Here is a 6,349-nt window from a genome sequence, read left to right on the forward strand (position 1 = left end):
TTACTTTGGTCATGAAATATTTCATGTACAAACAAAACCCACCCTTTATCACTGATCAATAGCTTAAATACCTTCTGTATACCGCACATACCGCACATACATTCATTTCTATAGGAAAAAAAAAACATAATCAAATTATTGTTATTTTAGGATATAATTTAAGATAAAGTTTAAAGGGACGTTTTTAATACCAAATATATATCATTACTGAACAGTATAAAAACACGATATAATTGGCAGGTAATTTAAATCTTTACAGATCTTTAAATCACAAAATATGTTTTTGTACGATAGTCTAATTTTCTGAACTCAGACTCGAGAATCTAAATATACATCTTCGTAATATGTCTAATATATCGTGTGTATGATGAATATTTAACAGAACCAAGATGGACGCGTCTTCGAAGTCTTCCTTGAGATACATAATAGTTCTGATCATAGTGATATTTATGTATGCGTGGTCATTACATGGTAAGCATAATATATCTCCTAAAAGACGAGTATTAAGTATCAATTTGAATAATTAGATGACCTTGTGATGTCATCATACAAGCAAGTGATTGTGTTCCTAATGTTGACATCAGGGATTTGGATTTTTTTTAAACGTCTTAATTGCTGCATATATCTTAAAAATGTAATCGGGTTTATATAACAATCGTCTTTTCCATGTGTTATCATAATGTAGGTATAGACATTAATTATGCTTTTATGACCATATTATATTATGCCTACTTTCATTTTTACTATCGATTCTATTCAGTCATTACGATTTTAATACGATTAGTTACACTTCGATTTCAATCTTTCTCACTCTGTTCGCTTTCATTATGTTAATAGACTAGCCCCATTACATAAGAATTAGTGACATACCATTACTTAAACGGCCCTTTATATATAGCCGACAGCTCATTTGTCGGAAGTCGGACATCCCATTGTTTCAACAGCCATTTGGTCCGACAACTTACATATCCAACTGCAAAATATTCTGACGACCCATTGATTCGAAAGTCCAACAATCAATAAGCATGAAACTTCGAAATAACTATTGGCAATTGTTGTGTACATGTATGTTACTAGTAATACATATATGTGACGACCCGCCATGACTTTTGCAGGCTTATGGAGGTAGAACGTCATTGTTAGAAAAAACATAAACACTTTCCTTGGCTTCTTTTTTGCGGACGCCGAACTATACATTATATATAAGTTTTGAAGAAGTTTTAGCTTATTGTTTGAAGTGAAAAATATTTCAATCTTCATTTTGAATTAATACAAAAAAAAATGATTTCAGCTCTATAGATTTCCTTTCATAAATGAAGTATCAAATATATTCATAATATATGCACCGTATCAAATGCATATAAGAGAACACCTACTTAGAAGCTGTTACGCGTCGCATACTATGTGAAGAGACATGCATAATAAATCCAAATTAAAAAAAAGGAATTCTTAAAGCTTACTTTGACAAATATTAAACATATTTCAACAAGTTTAAATTACATGTTCTCAATTAGAGCTACATACAAAACAAAAATGCTCAGCTCTAAATATTTTCTTTCATTAATGAAGTCTAAAATATATTCATAATAAATTCACCGTATCAAATATATATATGGGAACACCTCATAAACTGCACGCGTCACAAACTATGTTTATGCCCGTGTCACACTGTCCCGATTTTTACGCCGATGGCAACACGATAATGGAAATTTTCAAAATCGGGACTGATCGTATCCAGATCGGGCTATTCGTAGTGCCATCTTTAACCATCGTAAAACCATCGGCCACTTTTTTTAGCCTTCGGGGACAACTTCGGGAAGGGTTCTAAATTTTTTAACATGTTAAAAAATCCCCGAAGGTGCGTCCGATGTTGAGGGTTCGTATTGAGTTCGTATCACCATCCTCACCATCGTAATATCACCGGGAATGCATCTATGAACATCGTATTGCATTCGTGTTTCCATCGGGCAGTTTTGACCATACAATGTCTACACGAATGAATCACGAAGCTACCCGAAGGTCTTACAATGGCAACACGACTTCGTGAAGACCTCGTAATCCCGTCGTGTTGCCATCGAATAAAAGAACGAAGGCGACAAGATGGAACTACGACGGCAATACATCCAGCTACTAGTAATTGTAAGTTAATTTTCGCGCTAAAATACATTTAAAGTGCAATGCGCGATATGCACTGTACAGTCTAATACGACAGTTAAAAAGACGTTCACAAAAAATGGAGCTCATATCATATGATTTTATGAGAACAACAAAGGCGACAGCGTTGGTTCTATTAATTCAAATGGAACAAGAAGAGCAGCTATTACAGGCTCCGGATTTACTTTTACAAGTAAAATATTATTTTTTGTCAATTTTTCATATCAAGTAACATAATGAAAATCATAAACGCGCATCGTACTACAACACTGCAGGTACACGAATATAGGGAAACCAACTTTTTTCTTCATTATTCTGATTTTTATGTATCGTATGAGTTGTTGTCACACGAATGTTTACTCCATAACCATTTTGTTTTCTATATGCCATATTTTGCCGCATTTGTTGCTTTCCCCACATCCTTCCTTTTGTCTATATTATTATGATATTCTCATGGACAGAGCTCTTTTTGAATAAAAGGGATCAACGAACCCATAACCTTACCTTAAAGATAGATCAGTAAACATGGGCATAATTATGGGTGATTATTTAGACTAGTGCACACATTTTACAGTAAAAAAAACCAACAATGCCGAGCGTGGCATCCCCTCGTATGTAACATATTGGGGACACTATATTTGTATATGACACATGCAGAAAATGGTTAATTGAATATGCATACATTGTACATGATACATAAACTTTTTTTTTAGAAATCAACCAAAACATTCAGTAACTGGAAATACCTTTAATATTGTCTTTAAAACCAGTAGGTAAAAAATTAGCAACCAATTTCCTGTGTATTATGTTATTTCAAGGAGAAAAAAAAACAAGTCCATCTGCATGACCTTGACCTTTGGCCTTGAACGTAAAATATGTCAGATTATTACAAGTAGGAACAATATACCAAACGTGGTTAAAATCTTTTGAAGCATATTGGTTTTAGAGTGTCCACAAGGTTGATATTGCCTTGTATAACAACTGCCGCTGTGGCCTTATCCTTTGAACTTTAAAGTCAATAGCGCTTAAATATTCTTAACGAGTAACACCATACCAGGTTTTGAGCATTTTTGTTCTAGAGTGTCCATAACAATTTTATCTACACGCAACGTACATGTAGTAGGCGAGGGGCTAATAAACTAAGTGTTATAAGGATTAGAGAAAAAGATCGATTTTCCGCCTTGAATGGTAGAATTTAAATGCATCGTAAGCTGTACACGACGTGTTTTAGGCATCGTATGGCCATAGCGCAATCATCGTAATCCATCGTGTAGCCTTCGTAATCCATCGTGTAGCTTCGTGATCCATCGTGTAAGCCTCGGTTGAGATATGAAGCTTAAATATCCGTCTTCGGTTAACCTTCATATGTCCATCTTTTGCCATCGTAAATAATTTCGGCACCATCGTATAGACCTTGTTATTAATCGTACTTGCTTCGGTCACTTTTTGGTATTTTAACGATATCGGGACCAACTTCGTACGAACTTACAATTTTCGCATTGGTGTCCATCGTATATAAAAATCGGGACAGTGTGACACGGGCATTAGAGACATGCATAATAAATCTCAATTGATTTTATTTTCATAGTTCGTTATCATGTTGTTCAGTTATACCACTGTCCAAAATAAGGGGAAGTGTTGTGATCCCGCTAACATGTTTAACCCGGCCACATACTGTATATATTTGCCTGTCCCAAGAGGAGCCTGTAATGCCGAGATTGTCGTTTATTTTAATGTTTCATACTTTTTTAGCTCATTTTTGGTACATAAATTAGGCCGTTAGTAATCTCGTTTGAATTGTTTTGCATTTTCATTTCGGGCCTTTTATCATGTTTATTGCTGACTATGCGGTATTGACTTTGCTCATCATTGACAGCCGTCCGGTAGACTATAGTTTTTTATTTCTGTGTCATGTTAACTCTCTTTGGGAGAGTTGTCTCATTGCCAATCATACCACATTTTTTTTGTATATCATATAAAAGTCCATCTTGCTCACTTAGTCTATGATAATATTTCAACATTGGTAAAATAACCGTAAAATACATAGGAAATCTACCTAGTCCCAACATCACAGCTACATGTATATTACTTGCTTTTTTGTGACCTAACAGTAGAATACTTAGAAAAAAACATTTTCTAAAATATATTAATTTCTTTCATGCATGCAACTGAAACAGTGGTAAACATGGCATTGCCAAAAATTTCACAACCATACCAAAGAATTTTCAGAGTAAATTTGTCCTGTAGTATAATTTGTCTACACGAACTTTCCCCCTAGTTATTCAAGTTTATCATCATTATTTGACTAGTCCTGCAACTTTTCCTGGGAAAATACGTCCATGGTTAGAAACAGTTGTTTGGAACTTTTTTCCTAGGAATACAAAAGCAAATATGATTCACATCAACTCGCTATGAATATATATATTTTGAAATTTTGCGTCTAATATGAAAATGTATATTTATATGACATTTCGCCCATGCACCTATTTGTGGAAAAACTTTGATTCGTCGAACATGTCTTTTGTTTTCAGTCTTTGACCTAAATATTTACTACAGAATGCGGTTAGTGTCTGGTGGATATTGACTTTGAAATCGAGCCAACTTGTTATAACGACTTACCTTATCTTACACGTTATACCATCTTATTTAACTTGTTTTTCGACTTAGCCGCCACGATTAGACAACTTAGAAAACTCATTAAAACGACAGCGGTTCGCATTTATGAATCATACATTAATTACTTATTTGACGCATATTTGTTTTTAATATAAATAAGATTTTGAATTTATATTTCCTTTTGTTTTGCATATTTATACATACTCCTTTTGTTGAATTTCTTTCCGTTTTTGTTTCCGTTTCCTTTCTATATTTTATCATATCCCGATGCTTTCTTTGTCGCAAAATAAATAGGTGGTTAAACATTTATGATTCATCTTTTTCTCATTTCCGTATTTTTTGTAGCCTTATGTATCACTATCCTTTGTTTGTTATATAAATAATTGCCTACAAAAGTTTTTCTTTATTGTAATATTTATTGACACATTAATTATATATGTTGACTCTGACGATTTAAAACTAACAGATATACAACGTTCATTGTACAGTACTTGCAACCTTAGGCGTTACTATTTTAGCGAACGAAGCCTTTAAAATACCAAATTACAAAAACAAATGCTGTTTTTTTAACAAGAAATATAAACAATTTTAAACAATGCAAACAACATTACATTATATTTTTCTGATAATCTTTTTTCACCTTAATAAAACAATAACTACTCCTAAACAATAAAAAGTACAATAATCCAATGGTGGTAAACATAAATATATTCTTTAAAAAGAAAGAAATAATTTTAAGCTGATTTATTCTTGAATAATTCACATTTTCTACAAAAAACATATAAAAATCATTTATAACAACTGATTGCAATTGAAACTACAAAATTTTCCAATATGAGAAGAAATATTTGCATTTTAGGCAACGCGTACAAAAAAATAATATCTTTTTCCTTCAAGTAAGCATAGTTTATGAAGAAAAAGTAATGAAATCATATGACGGTTAATAATTTGTATCAAAATAAACCAATAACTGAATTGTTATTCCACAATAATAAAAGTTTACGTATTTTTCTCATTATATCTCAATTCTGATAAGTAGACTTGTATCAAGATGGTAAAAATAACTGATTTCAAGTAAAATAGTATCATTTTTAATAAAAAGAAGAATAATTTTGGTACTTTTAAACAATGCGCATAAAATTTTAATATGATTTCTCTGACATTCTTTTAATTTTATGAAAAAAAAACACTACTTTAATTTATAAAAAGTACAAAAATCCATTGGCAGTCAATAATTTTCAGTAAAATGAAGAAATATTTGCGTTTTAGGCAACGCGTACACAAATTTTGATATCTGTTTCCTTAAAGTAAGCATATTTCATGAAGAACATCCAATCTTGATGTACTCAAAGTACTGAAATAATATGACGGTTACTAGTTTGTATCAAAGTAAATCAATAACTGCATTCTTATTCCACAATAATAAAAGTTTAAGTATTTTTCTCATTATATCTCAGTTCTGATTAGAAAACTGGTATCCTGTTGATAAAAATAAATAACTGATTTCAAATAAAATAGTAAAATTTTTGATAAAAAGAAGATTAATTTTGGTAATTCTAAACAATGCAAACAAAATTTT

Source organism: Mytilus trossulus, chromosome 11 (genome assembly GCF_036588685.1).
Source record: "Mytilus trossulus isolate FHL-02 chromosome 11, PNRI_Mtr1.1.1.hap1, whole genome shotgun sequence".
Classification (NCBI taxonomy): domain Eukaryota; kingdom Metazoa; phylum Mollusca; class Bivalvia; order Mytilida; family Mytilidae; genus Mytilus; species Mytilus trossulus.